General features: G+C 27.6%; 1 long non-coding RNA gene across 3 annotated transcripts in view; it reads left to right on the plus strand.

The window, feature by feature from the left end:
* Window positions 1–840: 840 nt before the first annotated feature.
* The window catches only part of LOC147803230 (uncharacterized), a 29,773-nt gene continuing 5,845 nt past the window's right edge, over window positions 841–24,768 (plus strand). The window contains exons 1-4 of one of the 3 annotated variants that reach the window (XR_015428922.1): window positions 841–6,760; window positions 8,251–8,299; window positions 10,516–10,617; window positions 18,436–18,498. This is a non-coding gene — a long non-coding RNA (uncharacterized LOC147803230). Of the gene's footprint in view, window positions 6,761–8,250; window positions 8,300–8,834; window positions 10,618–18,435; window positions 18,499–24,768 lie in introns of those variants that run through there. The other 2 variants (XR_015428920.1, XR_015428921.1) reach the window with 2 other exon arrangements.

Raw genomic sequence — 24,768 nt, forward strand, 5'->3', positions numbered from 1 at the left:
CATTATTGTTTTATATGTTGCATCGTTAAATTAGTAGCTGTAATTGCTGTTTATTTTTCAAAATTTAATTTTTTTAATTACATATTTACAGTGTTGAGCATAATCTTGTATGTCTTTACAATTTAAAAACTCCTTGAAAAAGTTTTGCAATAACCGGACCCTATTTGCACAAATTCATAAAAGAGGACCCTGGTTGAAAGAATGTGAGTAATTTTTTCACAATTTTGCGAAAACGGACCTTTTACAAAATGTCTGGACAGACCCCTGATAAGAATTACATTTAATTCCAACTCTCCAGCTCAGTTAATCCCTTCTTAGAACAATTCTTTTTTGATATTGACGAATTTATTTCAAGGTTTTTTATAATTATTTTCTTATTTTTATTTTTTACTATTTGTGCCATAAAGCTTATCCGAAGAACTGTAACACTATAATAAGAATAGTTCAAAGCAATTTAATTACTTTTTTCATATTCTGCACAGAAATAAAAAAACAAAAGAAATAAATACTGTATTTCTAATTTAGTAAGTAACATTGAACGTTTTTGATTTTTTCACAACCGCTCGGTTAAACAGCATATATACAGTCCCTTCGTGCCGCTTACTGATTGCTATCTCCTATAGATTATATGCTTGCTATTTTGATGTGTGAAATATTGATATTAATATTATCCAATTTCTCTTTCAAGGTCATGAAACTAAGGAAATCGGAGCTTAAGCTCGAAGAATTTTGATGAAAAAAAAATGATAAGTACCGATTTTATTGCTTGATTTCAATTCTCTTTCTCTCGTTTATGTATGTATATATATATATATATATATATATATATATATAATATTTATTTTACTTCATTTATAAATATAATTGTATATAAGCACAATAAAAACAAAAAGAGAAAAAAGAGAATGCTTTTATAAATTTGGAAAAACAAAGCCTTTATTTCTCAGTTAAATATTAAATTAGCTTAGAGCATGCAACATTAAAAAAACACTATTCTGCATTTTTCTTCACAGAATTGATTTATTATTAACTATCAAATTATTTTGCACGCAGCTTATAGAATATTAGTAAGTCTTATATTGCTTTAATTCATATTTTTTTAAGTATTTAAATTTTGAATATGGAAACGAATTTACATACAATAACTTTATCATTATTTCTCTTGATCAGAAGGTTAGTCTAAATTAATTAATAATACTCTCGATATAAATTATATTATGTCCTGATTATGATTCAGAAATTATGTGTCGTTATCGGCACGGCTGCTATCGTGATAGTAAATATTTTCTTTTTTTCTATCTTTTCTTTTTTCTATTCTTTTTTCTTTTTTTCTACTAATATTTTTATAAACGATTATGTTCCTGCCAGTTCGATATCTTTTCATCTTCTTTTAAGTCATTATGCCCCAACCAGTTCGAGTGACGAACTGGTTGATGATGGGGTATGTCTTCCAGAAAGTCCGGAATATGATTGAGTAATTCTGTATCGCTAGCGGTAAAAGAATTACTTGATCTATGTGCTTGTATTGCCGGGGCCGTATTAACGATTTAGAAATTCATCTGCAGAGTGTAGTTGCAATGAATTTCTTAATCTAGGACCTGTCCGCCTTCCGGACACTGGAAGCTTACTTGCTGTCGAGGTAATAATGCTTATTTTTTTCTAACATTTTTCTTTGTTTTGCTTTTTTTTTCTATGATTTTTCCAGTTATTATGCCCCAACCAGTTCGAGTGATGAACTGGTTGATGATGGGGTATGTCTTCCAGAAAGTCCGGAATATGATTGAGTAATTCTGTATCGCTAGCGGTAAAAGAATTACTTGATCTATGTGCTTGTATTGCCGGGGCCGTATTAACGATTTAGAAATTCATCTGCAGAGTGTAGTTGCAATGAATTTCTTAATCTAGGACCTGTCCGCCTTCCGGACACTGGAAGCTTACTTGCTGTCGAGGTAATAATGCTTATTTTTTTCTAACATTTTTCTTTGTTTTGCTTTTTTTTTCTATGATTTTTCTAGTTATTATGCCCCAACCAGTTCGAGTGATGAACTGGTTGATGATGGGGTATGTCTTCCAGAAAGTCCGGAATATGATTGAGTAATTCTGTATCGCTAGCGGTAAAAGAATTACTTGATCTATGTGCTTGTATTGCCGGGGCCGTATTAACGATTTAGAAATTCATCTGCAGAGTGTAGTTGCAATGAATTTCTTAATCTAGGACCTGTCCGCCTTCCGGACACTGGAAGCTTACTTGCTGTCGAGGTAATAATGCTTATTTTTTTCTAACATTTTTCTTTGTTTTGCTTTTTTTTTTCTATGATTTTTCCAGTTATTATGCCCCAACCAGTTCGAGTGATGAACTGGTTGATGATGGGGTATGTCTTCCAGAAAGTCCGGAATATGATTGAGTAATTCTGTATCGCTAGCGGTAAAAGAATTACTTGATCTATGTGCTTGTATTGCCGGGGCCGTATTAACGATTTAGAAATTCATCTGCAGAGTGTAGTTGCAATGAATTTCTTAATCTAGGACCTGTCCGCCTTCCGGACACTGGAAGCTTACTTGCTGTCGAGGTAATAATGCTTATTTTTTTCTAACATTTTTCTTTGTTTTGCTTTTTTTTTCTATGATTTTTCTAGTTATTATGCCCCAACCAGTTCGAGTGATGAACTGGTTGATGATGGGGTATGTCTTCCAGAAAGTCCGGAATATGATTGAGTAATTCTGTATCGCTAGCGGTAAAAGAATTACTTGATCTATGTGCTTGTATTGCCGGGGCAGTATTAACGATTTAGAAATTCATCGGCAGAGTGTAGTTGCAATGAATTTCTTAATCTAGGACCTGTCCGCCTTCCGGACACTGGAAGCTTACTTGCTGTCGAGGTAATAATGCTTATTTTTTTCTAACATTTTTCTTTGTTTTGCTTTTTTTTTCTATGATTTTTCCAGTTATTATGCCCCAACCAGTTCGAGTGATGAACTGGTTGATGATGGGGTATGTCTTCCAGAAAGTCCGGAATATGATTGAGTAATTCTGTATCGCTAGCGGTAAAAGAATTACTTGATCTATGTGCTTGTATTGCCGGGGCCGTATTAACGATTTAGAAATTCATCTGCAGAGTGTAGTTGCAATGAATTTCTTAATCTAGGACCTGTCCGCCTTCCGGACACTGGAAGCTTACTTGCTGTCGAGGTAATAATGCTTATTTTTTTCTAACATTTTTCTTTGTTTTGCTTTTTTTTTCTATGATTTTTCCAGTTATTATGCCCCAACCAGTTCGAGTGATGAACTGGTTGATGATGGGGTATGTCTTCCAGAAAGTCCGGAATATGATTGAGTAATTCTGTATCGCTAGCGGTAAAAGAATTACTTGATCTATGTGCTTGTATTGCCGGGGCCGTATTAACGATTTAGAAATTCATCTGCAGAGTGTAGTTGCAATGAATTTCTTAATCTAGGACCTGTCCGCCTTCCGGACACTGGAAGCTTACTTGCTGTCGAGGTAATAATGCTTATTTTTTTTCTAACATTTTTCTTTGTTTTGCTTTTTTTTTTATGATTTTTCTAGTTATTATGCCCCAACCAGTTCGAGTGATGAACTGGTTGATGATGGGGTATGTCTTCCAGAAAGTCCGGAATATGATTGAGTTATTCTGTATCGCTAGCGGTAAAAGAATTACTTGATCTATGTGCTTGTATTGCCGGGGCCGTATTAACGATTTAGAAATTCATCTGCAGAGTGTAGTTGCAATGAATTTCTTAATCTAGGACCTGTCCGCCTTCCGGACACTGGAAGCTTACTTGCTGTCGAGGTAATAATGCTTATTTTTTTCTAACATTTTTCTTTGTTTTGCTTTTTTTTCCTATGATTTTTCTAGTTATTATGCCCCAACCAGTTCGAGTGATAAACTGGTTGATGATGGGGTATGTCTTCCAGAAAGTCCGGAATATGATTGAGTAATTCTGTATCGCTAGCGGTAAAAGAATTACTTGATCTATGTGCTTGTATTGCCGGGGCCGTATTAACGATTTAGAAATTCATCTGCAGAGTGTAGTTGCAATGAATTTCTTAATCTAGGACCTGTCCGCCTTCCGGACACTGGAAGCTTACTTGCTGTCGAGGTAATAATGCTTATTTTTTTCTAACATTTTTCTTTGTTTTGCTTTTTTTTTCTATGATTTTTCTAGTTATTATGCCCCAACCAGTTCGAGTGATGAACTGGTTGATGATGGGGTATGTCTTCCAGAAAGTCCGGAATATGATTGAGTAATTCTGTATCGCTAGCGGTAAAAGAATTACTTGATCTATGTGCTTGTATTGCCGGGGCCGTATTAACGATTTAGAAATTCATCGGCAGAGTGTAGTAGCAATGAATTTCTTAATCTAGGACCTGTCCGCCTTCCGGACACTGGAAGCTTACTTGCTGTCGAGGTAATAATGCTTATTTTTTTCTAACATTTTTCTTTGTTTTGCTTTTTTTTTCTATGATTTTTCTAGTTATTATGCCCCAACCAGTTCGAGTGATGAACTGGTTGATGATGGGGTATGTCTTCCATGAAGTCCGGAATATGATTGAGTAATTCTGTATCGCTAGCGGTAAAAGAATTACTTGATCTATGTGCTTGTATTGCCGGGGCCGTATTAACGATTTAGAAATTCATCGGCAGAGTGTAGTTGCAATGAATTTCTTAATCTAGGACCTGTCCGCCTTCCGGACACTGGAAGCTTACTTGCTGTCGAGGTAATAATGCTTATTTTTTTCTAACATTTTTCTTTGTTTTGCTTTTTTTTTCTATGATTTCTATGATTTTTTCTATGATTTCTATGATTTTTTCTATGATTTCTATAATTCATTTTATCTGTGATCACATTAAGTTAATTATATTCACTAATTCTATTAAATTTAGTTTAGATAATTAGTGAAAGGTTGAAAATTTTTATCCGATTATGTTATTATTCATTAAACCAAATTGTCATTAAATAAACAAATAGTCAATATCATCATATAAGCTATTTTTAATGTTTTACCTTAAACCGTAAATAATTCTTTTCGGACTCATGTTATTAACTAAAAGAGAACTTACTTTAAGAAATGTAAATGCTAATTGCATCACATTTAGGATTTAAAAACACATTTTGATCTCAAAAATCAAGTAATTTATACGAGTTTTTTTTTTCATTAACTGAGTAGTTAGGTGATTGAAGAATTTTATAAATTATCTTAAACATTCGATTTCCTTAAAATTTTATATAATAAAATATAAATATAATTTTATATTGTATAATATTTTTCTGCATGCGCATTTCACCGAAACTGGCGCTTTCGCACTTAAAACCTTTCGTACGAGAACGTTCGGAACCTAATTTAAATTTGCGAAATCTCCCATTTAGTCATATTTCAAAGTAGATCTCTAAACATAGTTTTGGTCTCAAAACATTGAAATAATTTTCTTCAGCTGTTTTTATAAAGAACTGTTCTAAAAGAAAAAAATTTTCTCGTAAAATCTGTGATATGTCGACATTCATTGGTCCATTTCACTCGAAATAAGCTCATGCGTTTTTTTGTTACTCTTTCAAAATGTGAAAATATTGCCCATAATATTAAAATATGAAATATTTTTATATGTACATGAAAAAAAATATCACATTTTCAATTAAATATTAAATCATTTAAAAATAATGATTAGAAATACAATTACGGTTGACATTCAGTTTTTCTCTGTGCGTACAGGCGTTGTTGTAAACACGAAGCTCGTCTGTTAGTTTAAATAGGTAATGTATGTATTTGTTACCATTAAAAATATCTTGTAGAAAGATGTTGAGGTTTGTCGCAGACAAAAATTCTGCCTGGAGGGTCACTATAACGATGAAAAAAGAATATAATTTCTAAGCTTTTTTTTTTTAGACTTCGAAGTCGGTGCACAAAAAATCAGTGATTACTCAAATGCAAAATTTCAAACTCGAAAAATGACGTCGAAATTGCTAAGGATTAAAATATAATAACAAGATAAATGGCAAAAGAAGCAAAAAAAAAGCATTTGAGGTTTATAAAGAATCCTGTCTTATGCAGAGTGTTCCGAAAAGTCTGCTCTTAATATGTATTTTTTTAAATCCTTTTAAAGAAATGAAAATAAAAAGTATACACATGAGGAGTCCTAAATTAATATTCAAGAGAAAAAATAATGAATAAGAGGAATGTAGTAATTATCAAAACAGATTTAATTGGACGTCGAAACTTTAACATGTTTTCAACAATCTTTCAACTTATATTTGTTCCCACATTCAATCAAACTTGCCTTGTTATTTATTATATACACCTTCCTGTGCTGTGATATGTCAGATTTCGATAGTGTTTTCGTCCCCCCCCCCTGGTTAAATAATAATTGCGATCCCCAATTTGTTTTCATTTATGATCCTCAATAGAAAAAAATAATGTGTTAATGTCTGCCTTTATCAAACATTCAGTCTCTACTTCTTTAAAGTTTTTTTTTCCAACCTGTGTTCTACTTTTATTATCAGAGGATACAATTTAGTCAGCTATTTTCAGCTATTATTTTTTTACAGTTAGTCACTTGTGACATATTCAATATGTTGTATATCAGTGTCCTGAGTAAATTTTTACTTTGATGTGTTATTTGAAATTTTGAATATTTCATCCTTTTTTTTTTTCTTTGCATTTTACAGGATTAACTGCAGTCTTTATATCTATGAAGGGGAATTGTAGGTTTTGCGTGTTACATCATTTTTCTTAAATGGTTCTGGTAAGAATTTCATTTAATGCTTTAACCATTTTAAAATCTCTTTAAAGTGAATAAAATGTTTTTTGTTTTTATATTTCCTATGTAATTGTCTGATAGCTTTTTTGGGCAATTAAGTGAAAATTTAATGATTTTGTTTAAAGACTGCTCCCCAATTTTGAACATGCCCAATTCATTCTGGAAAACAGTCTTTTTACAGAAGCTATTGTTCTCTGCTGTATTAAACTTGGGCAGATAACTTTATCAGTTTTGGAAATTTGTCCCAAATGGTGCTCTTCCTTTCCTGAGTTTTAAATCCCTTAAATAAGAATGACGATGTCGTGATTTTTAAATCGCGTGAATACAAATCGAAATTGATATTTTAAATTGCGAGAAGACTCACAAGGTCTGATTTTCAAAATGCGTGAATATGAATCGCAATGTGGTATTTAAATCGTGTGAATGCGAATCGTGATGTATGATTTTTGAATTTCGAGAAGTGTAACAGCGAATGATTTTTTTAAACGCCAAAATACAAATCGGGATATGCGATTTTAAATCTCATGAATACGAATCGCGATGGATGATTTTTAAATCTCGTTAATGTCAATAGGGAACGTGATTTTTAGCGAATCACGATGTGTGATTTTTAAATTGCGAGAAGAATCAAAACGTACGATTTTTAAAACGCGTAAGTACGAATAGCGATATATGATTTTTAAATCATGTTTTTAATCATGTTTCTTTTTTTTTATTATCTCAACTTCCTTGTTCAGCAACCGGGAAATACTAAGTAATTCTATCTTGTCTATCAGACAGTTAGTTTATGGTTATTAAATTACTCCTCCTAATTGCTTTCCCTTATTTTTTCTTCGACTATTTTCATGCTTTAGGCTACTAGAAGCAACTATTTTGTTCATTTTTTTCTGTGGCAACCCTGTAATGCAATCAAATGATATCGGGACTGGGATAGCCTGGTTAGTAGGGCACCGGGCCCATGTCTAAGAGAGAGTGGGTTCGATCCCCGTCGGCCGAACACTCCCCGTGAATTAAATGATGACCGGTGCACGTTAAATCTGTCGAGTCACAATGTCCTCCATGCTAGATCAGTACCTCCTCTGGAGGTACTGATCTAAGAGTTTCCTCGTCTTCTGGATTGGGAACAAAATAACAAGACTACAGAGTTGAGTATTAGTAGTCATAAACCCAAAATTGGGTCGGCTGTTCAACAACGGTCATAAAATAGAACAAAATCTAATCATATCTAATGAGATATCTAATAGTATATCTAAATGAAATGTCTATTTTATTTCATTTTATCGGGAGAAAATTCTGCCATGTAAAGGAAACAATCTAGAACTTGCAGGGAGGTCTATATTAGCAGAATTTCTTTAAAAATTTGATTTATTTTACATATTTACCTTACCTTATATATTTATCCCATTTTGTATTATGATATTATATTGTAGGTAAGAGTAATATAATTTTTTCATTTATAAAAATTCTTTTTACAGAAATCTGCATCCTTGGAGAAGAGCTCTAAGTTTAAGAAGATCTGTTGAGGTAAATAAATAATTTTTAATAAGTCTTTTGCTTTGTATTTGTTTTATAATTAAATTTAATATGTGTAAAAGCTCTTTTTTTTGTATTTGGAATACTCTTTTGATGCTATTTCTAATATTGGTCTCAACTCTTACTTTTTTTTATTGGAGGCCCTTATTTTTTGTGATCACTCAAAAGCTTCTTAAAACTTACATACGTTCTTATTTTTCATAGTAATGTGAAATTTTTTTTACAAATAGGGACATTTGTTCTTTCTGGAAAACTTTTTTTTCATTTACAGAATGACACGTTCTTTTGCCACATTAAAACTATTTCACCTTTTTATATTTTAAGATTTTTAAAAGTTTTTTCTTACCTTAATTTTTAAAATAGTTTTGGGTTACGATAGTACTAGTTTTTTCTTAATTTACTTTTTTTGTTTAGTAATTTTTTTTAATGATTTTTAAAGTTTTATTTACATTAATTTTTCTATGAGTTTCAGTTTAGTATAAGTACATTTTAAGTATAAAACATTAATATTAGTTTTTGTGTTCATTTATTTTTAGCTTCCAAGTAAATTTTTTGATGTGATTTACGAAATTCTGATTTTCTATTACTTAATCCATACTTTATTATTTTTGTTTTTATATTTCATGCCCTAAGATAATATCTTTTTGCATTTTAATATTATTTCAAAACTGTAATATCTGTTAATTAATTTGTTGTCGAGTTATTTTAATACACTTTTTTGAGTTATTTACAGAATTCTTTTTGTGTTTAATGCTTTTTCAAGTTTTTTCGTGATTTCTTTTATGCAAAAGTTTCACTTTAATCTGTGTTTTGCTTTTGTAACATATATTGATTTTTGATTTTTTCGTACATTATTCTGTCTACAGATTTTATCTGTAGCTGTATAAATAATCAGGGTGGCCACCCACCTGGAAAACCTTGAAAACCTGGAATTATCAGGGAATTTTTTTATACTGGAAAAAACCTGGAAATATCAGGGAAATTTGGATTAAAGCCTGGAAAAAATCAGGGAATTTTAAAGAAAAGCTGGAATTTTTTTCTTTGGTAATTTTTTTAATTTCACTAATTTAAATTATTTGCTAATTTTCTTAATTTAAATTATTTCATCCATTATACCCATTTTTTTAAACAGAAATGTATCTCCAAACAGTTGAAATATCATCAACTTAGCGATACTTTGCTTGCATCAAAATTTGCTCCATTACAGCTCTTTTAAACTAGAATGCCACATAAAATTCTCCCATGGTTGCTAAACGAATGTAGATATCTTTGACGGCTATGGGACTGTGCAATTTAGGAAAGATTCAGGTGGAAAAAGGGATTAGGACATTAGCTTCTGTTTTTAAATTCTTTCATGGTCTGAATCCATTTATGGCTCAAGTTTGTTCCGATGCTTTGGTGGTAATTTTTGTTTCTATTTTGACAAAATGTTTTTGTATTTTTAACTTTATAAAATTCTCCAAAAATTAGTTGGTTATAATTTAATAATAAAAGATTTTATGTCGCACTTTTTTTCAGAAGGCTTTTCTACTCCCATTCAAAGAAATCTGTGAATTATTTTTTCTCAGCAAACCAACCAATCACACATTTTTTTACAATCGCTAACAGCAATGTTTGTTGACAAATCATTACAATTGTTGCATTAATGCTAATTTTTTCTATTTCGTTTTAACATTTTATAACATATTCTAACTTTAAAAAAAGGTTTTTTTAGGAGCCAACTATATATTAATATTTAATTTTATTCTTATGTTTGTCAATATATGATTTTTGATTCAAAATTTTGTACCAAAACATTAAAAAATAAATAAAAAATCTTGCCAAATTGTCAAAATAAATTATTTTTTTCAAGATGATATGTTAAAAAAATAGCATTTTGAATAAAATATTTTATAATATGGACACTTTTCTTGTACACATCCTATATTTTATAAGAAAAAAGAAACAAAAACCTGGAAATTTTAAGATTTTTATCTGGAAAACCTGGAAAAATCAGGGAAATTTGAAATCTGATTTGAGTGGCCACCCTGTTATTGTATCAGTTTTTCTTGATTACAAAAGACAAACTAAGTCGTGTGTATCTTTTTTTGCATGAAATTAAATTTGGGTATAATTTGAAAAATATTTTAGTTAACTTTTCAAAAATTTGAAAAGAATTTAATAATTTAAATTATTTTGTTTTAATATAAAACATTATGATGTTTTAGAAATAATTGATGACATTGTGGACCATGCTGAAGATACCAGAGAACGTCTTATTAAAGAAACTAGACATGTTGCCATTGTTGATCGAAAGTCTGGAGAATGTTGTGAGTTTTTAAATATATTTATATCAGTTTCTCTTGATTTCAATTAAAGTTTCTTCTGTCTATTTTAAATTTTTATGATCTGGGAAATACTATATTGTACATACATACATAAATGAATATTTTCTATTTTCAAATTAATTCTAATATTTAGCTTTTCCCTTGAAATATTTTTACATCTATTCATTGTAACTTATTAAAAATGAGTAGCAATTATCTAAAAATGAATAAAATTCTTAATTTTATTCAAACTTTTAAATTTAATTGTATTATAATAAATTTATATTCAAGTATGTTTGATGTCTATTACAAATGGGAAATGTTAACCAGCAGCAATATATGTAAATTAATATTTAGGTATTCAAGTTTTATTATCTTTTACTGAATTTAAAAAAAAAAAAAACTTAAAATTCCCTACTTTTTGAATTGCATATTGTGCAATATTTTGCTCTAAATTTTTATTATTTTTTAACTTTTGCTGTCCTTTTGTGTTGCATAGCTGCTAAATATTAGGATTTTTTTTAAAGATTTTTGATATTGGTTGTTATAGTCATATTGGTTCATATAGTAAAAGCATTAAAGTTAGAAGCAATTTTTTACATTTTTTATGGCTTTTACACACATACGACATAATTTTCAGGGTTTCATTAGATTTCTTATTTTAAAATCATCTTTAGATATTAATTTAGTTTAACGATATACAGGGTATCTGCCCACCTGGAAAGTCATGAGTTTCGGTACTGAACCAAATTTGTGATGAAATGTCATGATTTTAACTATTTTTTTTTTTTAAAAAATCATGAAAAGCCATGGATTTAAGTAGCTGTAAAATCTAATTTTTGAAATGAAATTTACCCCCCCCCCATTTCATGGTGTTCCGAATATCTGAATTTGTAACAAAATCCCCTCTCACAGTCACATTTTATAAAAAATAGAAAATGTTTTTATCATGTTTTTTAAAAATTATGGTGTTCTTTCAAAAAATGAAAGAAAAAACATCATTTCTAGAATCAAATTATCTTTTAAGCTGTTTCTTTATCCCCCCCCCCCAACAAAATGCGAGAATATCACTCATAATATTAGAATAAAAATGTTCAATTTAAAAATATAGAGAGACAGATTTTTGTAAACCCAGTGCTTTTGTTATTTTATTTTACTAACATATACGCTTGTTATTATTAAAATATCTTGCAAAAAGATATTAGTGCAAGAGAGTTTTGTCTTTGATAGTTCGGAAAATTCTGCTACAGGATCACATCAAAGTTAATAAGTTAGTTAATTAGAATTCAAGTTTTTACTACTCATTTAAGTCCTGACTCATTTGAGATGAATACCCTAAGGAAATTGTTACTATTTTCATTATGACAGATGATTAAAGTCTAATAGAATCACAATATAAAATGATCAGTATGAAATGGGGTAAACGTAAAGGCAAAATTAAAAATAAATTTAATTTGGTACTTTTCAAAATTTTGTTTTTATTGGATGTCAATGAATTTAACATTCAAAAGATTAGGAGTTTTATTTTTAGTATTAAAAGTTCAGTGTTAAAAAGAATGATTAAAGAACAATTAAATTTTCTACCCCTGAATTTAAATATATTGCTTTAGATCTTATTAAATTTAAGCTTGCTATCAACAATTTTGATTTATTAAATGTTTCAAAAATTAAAAAAGAATTTGGTGTTATTTATTTTTTTGGTAAAGATTTTGAAAGGGGTTTACTACCTTCTATGACTGTTAATAAACTTTCTGAATATTTCCCAATTAAAGAGAAGATCAGAGTTTCTGTTTGTTTTAGATATTGTAAAATTTTAAAGAAAAGAATTTGTAATTATAATTTCTATTATAAAAATTTAAATAATTTAAAAGATATTTATTTGAGTTGTTGATAATTATTTTATGCACATTGTCACGGGTGACCTTAACTTTATTAATAGTATAGATTTAAGATTTCTCATGTATGTCATTCTTTATGTATTGTATAATTTCAAATTGAATTTTTTGAACAATAGTATGAAAAACCAGGGTTATTATTTGTGTTGTTGATAAGGTCTCTAATAATTATTGCTTGATTTGCAGAAATTTCTTTTAATTAGTTAATGTGTAAAGAATGTGAAAACAATAATACTTTTCTCAAAATTAATAATTCTAAAAAAGAAATTGATAATAGAATTTTCACTTTTTCCAAGAATATAGGAATGCCCTTATTTATTTCTACAATTAAGTTTCACAAAACACCAGTTAAATTTAGATATGTAACTTGCAGTATTGGCTATTATAATTCTTTTTTTGGTAAAAGAATTTTTAATTTTTCTTATCTAATCGAATATCTAAATATAAAATGCTCTTAATAAAAAAAATAACCCTTTTTTTCAATTTGAACTTTCCTAAAAGAAACACCACAAAAAACTATTTACTATTCATATGAAAAAACAGAAAATATCTAAAACCTTATCTGTATGTTTGCGTTTTTTAAATTGTATTTTTTTTTTTTTAAAAATTGTCTCTGAGTCACAATGCATGTTGTTTAAACAGTTATATTTTGTAAAATCTACTGGATTTTTTTCTATCTAAGTTGGCAACTATGTATATACCTAAAATTGCTAAAAGTACCCCACCGTTGGAGTACATTCACCCACACTTAAAGGCTTTTTCGTAAAAAAAATTTCATTATTTTTTTATTACTTTTTTTTAAAATCATGAATGGTGTGCAGAGATTGTCTTGTAGGGAAAAAAATATTCAAAATTTATTGATAATTTTTTAATGAAATAAAAAAAATTAAAAGCTAGAGAATGTGTAACTAACTCCTGTTTCCCCAAATAGTTTTTATCAGGGTCGCCACCCACTTGGAATTATCAGGGAATTTTTTTACACTGGAAAAAAACCTGGAAAAGTCAGGGTGGGAAATTTGGACGAAAACTTGAAAAAAATCAGGGAATTTTAAGGAAAAGCTGGGATTTTTTTCTTAATTTAAATTATTTTACCATCCGTTATATCCACTTTATTTAGACAGAAATTTGTCGTGAAACAGTTGAAATATCATCAACTTGGCAATACTTTGCTTGCATTAAAATTCTCTCCATTATTACCTTGCTGAACTAGAATGCCATATTAAACTCACCCATGGTTGCTAAATGAATGGAGAAACCTTTGACCTCTTTGGAGGTTATGGGACTATGCAGTTTAGGAAAGACAAAAATTGTGGAGGAGGTGGAAGATATTTAGCTCTTTAGTTAGGATATTTGCTTCTGTTTTTAAAATTATTTATTTATTTATTTATTTTATCTTCTAGTCTGTGGGCTTATTTCATTTATTGTTCAAGTTTGTTCCATTGCTTTGAGGGTATTTTTTGTTTTTAACAAAATTATTAAAAATGTTTTAGTATTTTTTACTGTATAAAATTCTCCAAAAAATAATTTTTTATAACTTAATAATAGATTTTTTCTTGCATTCTTTTTCTGAAAGCTTTTGTTCTCTTATCCAATAAATTATTTTTCCTCAGCAAAGCCAACTAGTCACTCATTTTCTTGAATCACTAACACTAAAATTGTTTCATTGATGCTAATTTTCTGGATTTCATTTTAACTTTTTATAACATATTTTATTTCTTTTATGAACCAACTAGATGTTTACATTAAATTTGACTGTTTTGTTGTTAAATATTTTATTTTTGATTCAAAATTAGAATTGTGTGTTAATCACAATGTTGAAAGTTTGTAAATGTTGCTTATATTCCAGAGATAATATTTCCAAAACTGTTTCTTCTTTTACTCTGAAAAACCAAGGAATGTATGGAAAACATGTTTAATGATGTAAAAACTTAGAATATGGAATTAATTTATTTATATTTGTTTATTAGAAAGAAGAAAAATTAAACTTTTTTTCGTTCTTCTGCACTGTACAGGTACAGGTTTTAAGTTGCGCAACCAGTTGACCAAACTTTTAAACTTAATATTAAGTAAAGAAGGTATCCTTTTCAAGGTAACAAATTAAAGATTTAGAAATAATGACTTTAATTTATAAATATCAGTTATCAATAAGTTATAGGCTGTTAAATGATTACATCATTTGAAATTTTTTACCTTGATTAGTGAATCTCAATCAAAGTGTAACTTTTTTTTAAAAGAATTCAAAAAAATGGAAACAATAGTAATTGAAATGAATTGTTAAAATACATGTTATCTTGAACAAATGTATAGAATCATTTCAAATTACGATATACAAAAAAAATTCTCAAGATAGACTTTTATAATTATGTAGACAAGATAATTATGTATAAAAATCGTCATTGTTGTAAAAAATTGTTTTTCTTTTTCCTTTTTAATATACAGTGACAATTTTTTCAATAGTTCTTTTTATTGTGCATAAAAATAATGAAACTTTTTGCATCTTTTTCTGATATTTTTTTAAAAAATGAAAAATATTCAGCAACTGTTTTTTTTATTCTAGGATTTTTAAAATTACTAAATTTAAGGTAATATTGCTTAGATATGAGTTTTATTTACATTGTTGTTAATATATGTTGCACAGTTAAAATTAAAAGGAGTGATTTTTCGACAAACTTTTTTCACAAGATGTTATGAAACACATTCCAACAATAAATAGAAGACAATTTAAATTCAATGAAGCTAATAAATTGTAAAATAATGTTTATAGTATTAAGATTAAAGTAATTTTCAGTCATTATAAATAGAAGACAATTTTGATAGGTTATGATGTACTAAATATTTAATATAAAAATTTGATGATTATAAACCTATGTTTTATTAGATAGTTCTGAAAAATTTATGTTAATTTTTTACGTCCAGCACTCTGGAATTGCCCTGTTGTAAAAACAATTAACTAATCTAAGCTAAGAAACCATGTCGTTAGCAAATTCTTTAGATATTCTAATTTCTAATAAGAAAAAAAATAATGTAATTTAAAGAATTTTATCTAGTTTTTTTTCTATGGAATATGCAACAAGAAATTTGACAGTTTTGCCTTTTTGAATACTGAATATCTCCTACAATAATAATGCTAATTCAAAACAAACAACATTATTTAAACATTTGACTTTAGGTATTGGTTTAAAGAAAATTATATCAATGAATTTTATTAAGAACACTGTTTGGATAAAATATAGTATAAAATGGTTCTATGTTGAAATGTAAATATATATAAAAATTTATTAGTGCATAATCAGCTGGAATTATTTGCTTTTGATTAAGGAAAATATATTAAACAATACTTATCCATGGTTTTTTTTTGGGTTACTCTGTATTTGCTATTTGGTACAGTTTGTACTTAAACTACTCAACACTTTGAAATATTTTTTTATTCATTAAAAGCAAAGTATTCTACTAGCTAACTATATTTTCTCCACATCTTTTCAAGATGATTCATTAAAAATAACATTATAAATAAAATACTTCATAATATATGCTCTTTTCTTGTACATCCACCTTTACTTTATGAGGTAAAAGAAAAACACGCTGACCTGGAAATGCTAAGATTTTTACTGGAAAACCTTGAAAAATCAGGGAAATTTGAAACCTGATTTGAGTGGCCACCCTGATAATATATATTTTTATATTAGACTTTAATTTGTTAACTTCGTTTTTTTATAATTAATTACTTTTATTTTAGTATAAGTTATTATCAATCAATGTTTTTATTTGTAAATTGCATTTTTTTTATAAAGTTTAAGCATAAATTTATAGTTTAAAAGTTTAAGCATAAATTAATACTTTTCTCCTTTTTACTGTTTAATTAATTTTATTTTGTATATATATATATATATATATATATATATATATATATATATATATATATATATATATATATATATATATATATATATATATATATATATATATATATATATATATATATATATATATATATATATATATATATATATATATATATATATATATATATATATATTGTAAATTGTAGAATTTGATCTATATTGTTTAATGAATGGTAATACTCGCATACCTTCATTTTTGTATGTTATGCATTTACAGCATTTTTTTCATTTATGAATAATATGTTAATGTTTTTTTTTGCATGTGAAAGTTTTTTCTTACATTACTTATATATAAATTTAATCTAAGTATTAGTGCACTTCACATAAGTTTATATTATTACTTTATAGTATTACTTTATTTACATTTTAGTTTTTTAGTATGTTTACTTGTGTAATTTTCAGAGTTCGATTTAATTGAATTTAAATAATATATTTAAGTTTCTGTATTCTACGTATTAGCAACTCTTTTTTTTTTATTTCATAAATTTATGTATTAAATTTAGCTTACTTGTTAAAACATTTAATATTAGTTTCCATTAATATTAGTGTACATTAATATTAGTCTCCATTAATATAAGTTTCTATTAATATTAATTTATCTTTATAAACTGTTTAGTTTCTATAAAATTTTATTTCTTGATTTACAAGATTATATATTTAAATTTTTTTGACATATTTTTCACTCGTTTTTAAAATAATTATTACTTATTAATAATTATTTTTTCTACGTTTTTTTCTTTAATTTACTAAATCTCATTTTATTTTGCCAATTAAATAATATAATAAATAATTTGTGCTTCATGTGTTTACAATTTATCCTTTCCACTATTTTTCAGTGTCAAATTTAGACTACCCTTTACTTCGTGTTTTGAAAATTAAAAATCCAAATCTGTCATATTTTTACTTAGAGAAAACACACTTTGGTGTCTAATGACATATTTTAGAAATAGATATACTAATTATTTAGCTTATTTAAAGCATTCATTAAAACAAAAATTATTTAGGGTGATATCCCTTTTTCCCAAATCACTGTAAGCAGTTTACATTAATAGAACTATTATTATTTCCATCTATTGTTATCGTATTTTTGTTTAAGTTTCAAAATTTGTTATTTATATTTTTTCAAAATAAATTTTAATCTGATTTTTAAATTATTTTTACTTTAGAATTACATTGGTATTCCGAATTGTACACAGTTTTATTTAACGTCATTTAAAGGTAGAATTGAATTGCTTAACTTTCGGAATTTGGTTTCCTCTTACTTTATAGGTTGAAAGTTTTCTAAACTTATGTTTGTAGATGAAAAAAATATATATATACATTTTTATGATGTTTAATTAAATATTACTACAATTAATATTTGACACCAATTATTAGTTCTGTCAATTATGTTTTACTGAAGAATTACTTTAGTTGTAGTCTGAATATATTGTTAAAATTTTCAGTTAATCTTGTTTGATTGCAAAATTAAATTATTTTGCTTGTAGATTTTAGATTTGTATGCTATTGTTTAATTCAAATAATTTAATTTTATTTTGAATTGTAAATGATATTTTGAGCTAGAGTATTTTGTGTACTTTTTTCTTTAAATACTTTTAATTACTTTACGCTTAGCTTTAGTAAACTTAAAAGTGTGGCCCTAGCTAGATCTCGGGGGGTTTAAAATAAGGGAAAAAGCTTTGTGCCAAATATTTTTATTAGTACATATATAGCACGCGGCCAAACAAACATAAATTTAATTAATTAAAAAAAGGAGAAATAAGTGTCCATTCAGTTCGATGTATGAGCATCTACTGCCTTGTATATGGTGGCGCTGTTGTAGCTTAGCTATGTGGTTGCAACAAAAGTAGTTACTATGTAGTTGCTACAAAAGTAGTAGTTTTACAGTTAGCCACATGTGACATATTCAATAAGTTGTTTTTAACAGTGCCCTGATTAATTTTTATTTTAATGTGATATTTGAAATTTTGAATATTCTTTTTTTTTTTTTTTTTTTTTTTTTTTTTTTTTTTTGTATTTTACAGGATTAACTGCAGCCTCTATAGCTCTATGAAAGAGAAGAATTTGTGTATTACACCACTTTTCTGGTAAGAATTTTATTTTCAAGCTTTAACCATCTTTAAATTGAATAAAATGTTTTAATATTTCCTAGGTTATTTATGAAATTCTAATCACTTTATTAGAAACAAATTTTATTATCCAGTTTAATAATTTTCAAACGAAATATTAAGAAAAAATACTTTTCAAATTATTTCCGTTTCCACTTAACACTTTAAAAACAAAATCAAACTATTAATATTATGTATAAAAGAAATTAGATTAAAATAAGCATGTTTTTTGTACGCATGCTATTTGAAAAATTATTTTGTACAAGTTAGTACAAAATATAATAAAAAATAAACATTGCTTTTTTGAAATAAAAATAAATTGATCCTTTCGGCCTTCCCTTCCCTGTTTTCGAATTGTATATTTTTTTTCTGGCTATGGGACTCTTAGGTAATAAAAATTCTCTAGACGGAGATTTAAGAACAGTATTAATCAACGAAAAACTATAAATTATATTTTTCGAAAATATTAATTGAATGTAAAGAAAGTATTAGTGTGGTATATCATTAGTGTATTCATAAACTAAAAGTAACTCTTGCTATGCAAATTTTTATCAAGGAATATATTATATTTATGATTCATACGCAGTGTTTAAGTACGAAAAAAAAGATATCTCCCTAAATGACTTCCGTTCTTATAATCGGATTTCCAAGTACTAGCGATAAGTACTCTGATTCACTAATTTTAAACAATTTCTTTAAAAAAAATTATGAAACATAATCTCTTAATTACCTGCCCGTGCGTGTTTTTGCAGCTAACTATTTTACTAACTATTTAATTATATTCTTAATTTTCAAAGTATTATTCTCTACACAGGGGTGAGATTTTTCCGTTTTTTAGCTGATTTCCGCTTTTTTCACCTTCGTCTCTCGAATTTCAGCCTTTTTATCAAAAACTCTGATTATCCAAAAGTTAAACTTTTAAAAAAAAATAAATATTCCGCTTTTTCAGAGAATTCAGCCATAGAAATAAAATAATTATATTTATTTCTGATTTTCAAAGATAAGCAGAAAATTCAAACTATATAGCAGCCAACCTTTCGCATTTTTACTTATTTTAGCTATTTTCTCCGCTTTTACGCGCCGAATATAAGATTTTCCTCACTTCTGCCCGCCTGCCAGATAGCTCGTATTTTCGTAATTCAGACGTCCCTGCGTCAAACAAACCTTTTAGAAGTCCCGGAATCTGCTATCATTTCGATTCTTATTCACGCGATTTGAATATTGTACATTGCGATTCTTATTTACGAGATTTAAAAATCTAATATCACGATTTGTATTTACTCGTTTTTAAAAGCCTATGCCGTGATTTGTTCCTGCGGCTATAATATCACACAACGATTTTCGTATTTATACATGATTTTAAAGTAAGGCGTTATAGGATTCGCATTCACGCGATCTAAAAATTATGAATCGTAATTTGTATTTACGCGATTTAAAAATTCTATAACGCAGAATGTATTTTCTCATTCATATTCACGTGATTTCAAAATCCATTATCGCTATTCATATTCACGCGATTTTAAAATCAATTATCACGATTCTTGTAAAAAGTAAGTTTTTTTTCTTGAATTAGTTACTGTAAAGGTGCCTGTTTTTCTATCGACAACGTAAAATTTACTCACTTGGAAATTCAGCTTTTTTGCCCTTTGGCACCAATCTCATCCCTGTCTACACTACTGCGTATGTTATATTTCCAATAATGTACTAATATAATGTTTTAGCAATTTAATTTAGCTTTTTCTTTAACCCTCGTTCGTTTTTAAATTATTTTATATTATAACCGTTGGTGAACAGCCGACCCGATTTTTAGGCTTACGACTACTAACGCACAACTCCGTAGCTTTGAAATTTTGAAACCAATCCAGAAGATAAGAGAACTCCTGGATCAAGTATCGGGAGAAGTTTTGTCTTTGTGGAGGGCTTTTTGATGGAGCTAACCTGCATATGCGTAACATCGAGAGTAAAGCCATTAAACTTTTTTAAAAATTATTATCAAGTTTTTAATAAAAGAAAGCTTAGAATTATTGCCAGTTAGTTGAAAATTAAACCTTATTAAAAAATTATACAGATTCTGCTGCTTTAAAATTACTCAATCTATTACTCGATCTAAATCAGCAGTCTATATTTTCGAAAAAGGAATTTCAATTATTGTTTTTTTTTATATTGTTTCCTATTTAAGTAATAAAAAGTAAATGCATGTATGCGCAACTCAAAGTGTGTATACTTTGTTTTTTAAATGGATATAAAATTACGGAGCTACAATTTTTTTTTTTTTTGACGTTCAGACTTACTTTTGCCCGTTAACTTTAAGAAGGTTGCCTTTTTAAAAAAATAATGAGGAAGAAATTTGTTAAAAGAAGCTTTTAATCAACTTTTAACTAAACAATTCTCAATTTTAGCATAATTCATAAAGTATTGTTATAGCAGGAAAATGATACTCGGTAGGCTTGATTTTGTTTAACAGCAAATACTAAAAATAAAAAATTGTTAAAAAAAAAAAAAGAATTCCAACCCCATGCTAATTTTAGAATCATCTCAAAAAAATTGCTCTTTTTTCATAACTTTAAGTTTTTCTTTATACTTAAATAAGTTATATTAATACATTTTAGGATTTTAAATTATTTTATAGCTGTATTTAGTATGTCCAGAAAATTGTTTCAATATACTTTTTTTCATAAATTATGAATAAAATTTGTTCCTATTTCGCAGTAAAGGAGACAATAATGTTAATGTTTCATTAATGTTCAATTGAACTGTGACTGATTTTATTATCCCTAAAATTGGCATCAGTTTGGGCTAATTAATTTATTGCTTGAAACAAATAGAAACAATTAAATGTATTAAAATTATTTCTTTATTTTGTTAAGACGGCAGGAAAAATGAGGGTAAGCAGTGAAAACCATCATACTGTTCTTGCATTTAATCATATAACTTGAGTAATTTTAAGTAAAATAAAATATAATAATAGATGTATAATAAAACTCTATCGAAATATGCCCTTAAATATACCCTAATATGTATCTAGAATAGTTTTTAGATTGATTAGTAAAAAATATATTTTTAAACTTTTCTTTTTTAAGTTGATCGAAGTAATTGACGTTGTGGTTATTTAACTTTGATTCATGGGAAGAGTTATTACACTGTCTCATTCGACTTTTGAAATTTCTACTGCAAACGGAATTGTTTAACTTCCTAAGAAATGTTTTTTCCGAGTAGCACTAAGAAATAATAATAAATGAATAAATACAATTAAAAAAATAAGTAAATTGCACTATTTTATTTTTTTTAGAAAGTTCCGATGAATTATAAGTCATTATTTTTTTCAAATTAAGAGCGAAAACGATTATCTTACGTAAAACTTATTTTAATATCGCGAAAATTTATTTTAATTCAATATACTTTGTTACTAAGTGAATAAGGCCAAGACTCTGAAGTGAACAAATGAAAAATTTCAGTTATATTAAAAAAATATGAAGATGTAAATAAAAGTCGACATATTTTCAGAGAGCCAAAATTCAAGCCACGTCTTTCACGTTTAGCCAGTTCTGTGTTGGGCAGTGTTTGAAGCAAATGTTTAGCTCGCTAAAATTAAGGCACCCATTTTCAAGACTTGCCAGACGTGAATGAGGAAAACGAAACTGTTTTGAAACAAAAAGTGTTTTTTTTTTTTTTTTTTTTTTTTTTTTTTTTTTTTTTTTTTTTTTACCAATGGAAAGTAAAAGTAAAATACAAAATGAGAAGCACCGTGTTAGCCGAGAGTAAAACAGAGAATGCCAGTGCAACTCTTGCTCAACCAGACGCGTTTTGAAAATTTAAATAAATGAAAACAGTAGATAAAACAGTTATCAAAAATGAGATAAATCACCTTTTGCCGCACATGTTTTCAATATTGGGGATACATTGAATTTCGATAATGCCAAATTTTTAACCACCCGTGTCACATCAGCGCATTTTGATACTCACAACGAATATTTATACGAATGCTAATTTCCCTTGTAGTTTCTCAACATTTCTCTCACACGTCAAAATGCATTTTACCTTGTTATACCACTCTCGGCCACTGCGTTTTTCTTTTTTTTTTTTTTCTTTTTTTTTTTTTCAATTTTTTGTTGACTATGTCACTCTCGGGTACTGTGATTTTTCCTTTTCATATTTTGCTGGCAACTTCACGTTTTCTGTTTAGAATCGCTTCGGTTTTCTTCATTCACGTACGGCGATTCTTTAGAATGAGCTTCTATTTCTGAGTGCTCCAAACATGTCCACTTTTATTACCATTTTCATATTTTTAAGGCCAATGAAGTTTATACTTTTACAGGGTTGTCACAGGCGACTAAAATGCAACTATTTTCAGCATGAGGGGACTATGGCAACTTTTTTAGCCTGAAAAATCTAAAAAAGCAAGTATTTTCAGGAAAAGGAGACTATTAGGAGACTTTTCTGTACTCCTAGCAATGTTTTTTAGCATAAATTGGGTTGAAAACCTGCGACCCACAAAATCTTCTGAACACACTGAATTTCTTTTCTTGAAAAATAAAAAATATAAAATGAAAATAAAAAAATTAATAAGAAATAAATAAATAATTAAAAAATTGAATAAATAAATAATTAAAGAATAATTAAATTTGAGTCATCACTTTTTAATGCTTTCAATTTGCACAGATTCTATTGTAAGTCTTTCGTTTCTTGATCGCCATTTCAACGGTTATTGCTATGAAATTCTGCACGATTAAAAAAAAAAAACCAATTTTTAATATGATATTAGAATGCATGAATTTTGAATCTGAGAAATCACTTTTTACAATATACTATATATAAATATATAAAATTTGCTAAATCAATTATTGATAAAGGGGAAAATTTCTTGGAAAAAGTGTTTTTTTTTTTTTAACGAAAAAGTATTCTTTGAATGAATTCTAGTAATTACAAGCATTCAATTTTCTGCAGATATGCAAATTTTTTTTATATAAAAATTTTAGCGATTGAACACTAACGTTTAAAAAAAAAATTATCATATTTGCCACCAACTTGACTAAACGGATCATGGTATATGACAATTAAGTCATTTAATAACATTTTAGTCTTATTTTTGCTGAATTTTAGTTCTTATTTAGGCAACTATTTTCATAGTTAGTTTTCGGCAACTATTTTCATGCTTTAGGCTACTAAAAGCAACTATTTTGTTAATTTTTTTTCTGTGGCAACCCTGTTTTAGTATACTACATTTGAGTTTCAATCGTTATTTTGATAAGAATTTTATGCTGACTAAAGCAAACATTTGTATTATTTTAACAGATCCTTAAAACATTAAAAAAAATTGCATCTATATTAAAATTAAGAAGTTATTTGAAGTAATCTTTTACGTTATCTTAAGTAATCTTTTATTTCAAATTAAAGTTTCAAAATTTTATATTCAGATATTTGGAATTATTGAAATTGATAATTGAATGTTGTGGAGAATATAAACGTAATAAAATACATTTGCTGCCATGATTCACTTTCTTAAAGACCTTACGAACTCAACTTTAAAAGGAGACTATCATATTAGATATGTGTATGTAAGAATCATAATGTAAGTTCACATAATGAAAAGAACTAAGCAAAGAAATTATAGTAGCAATATTCGATGATAAATACAGCAGATCGTAATTAAAGAACATGCTCTGCAAAATTTTATGGAAAATTTACGAAAATTTGTTTTAGAATGTATAGAAACATTACTATGCTCTTTGCAAATTGTCTTTATCCCCCAAAAAAAGACACGTAGCTCACATATTTGGCAAAATAAAACGATTTAAAAAAAAAATGAATCATACAGTATTCTTAAACATTCATATTTCAATACTTTTGAAATGCCATGAATAATGAACTAATTTTTTCAATAATAGAAAAAAGAAATATCGTGAATTATGTAAAACCTTAATAATGTGAATTATAATCTCTTCCAGATGCTCTACATGTTTACGGAATCTTTTTAATGATTTTCCTTACAATTACGTAAATAATATAAAGAACTAATGCAAATTTGGTACAACGAAAAATTTAAAAAAGTTGAAAACAACTTATAATAAACTGCTGTTTGTAGAAAATGCAACACCATGAAGGAATCATCAGAATCAAATGAAATTCGCAGCAAATGTCAATTATAGGATATTATGCAAATTAATAAAGTTTCAGAGCCATCGCGCGTGCGTGGCGCGCGCAGCGCCCTCTGAATTTATGCTGAAAGCGTATAAATAAAGTGCTGTAGCG

This window comes from Parasteatoda tepidariorum, chromosome 9 (assembly GCF_982258835.1).
Source record: "Parasteatoda tepidariorum strain Cologne lab strain chromosome 9, Ptep-v5.0, whole genome shotgun sequence".
Lineage (NCBI taxonomy): Eukaryota > Metazoa > Arthropoda > Arachnida > Araneae > Theridiidae > Parasteatoda > Parasteatoda tepidariorum.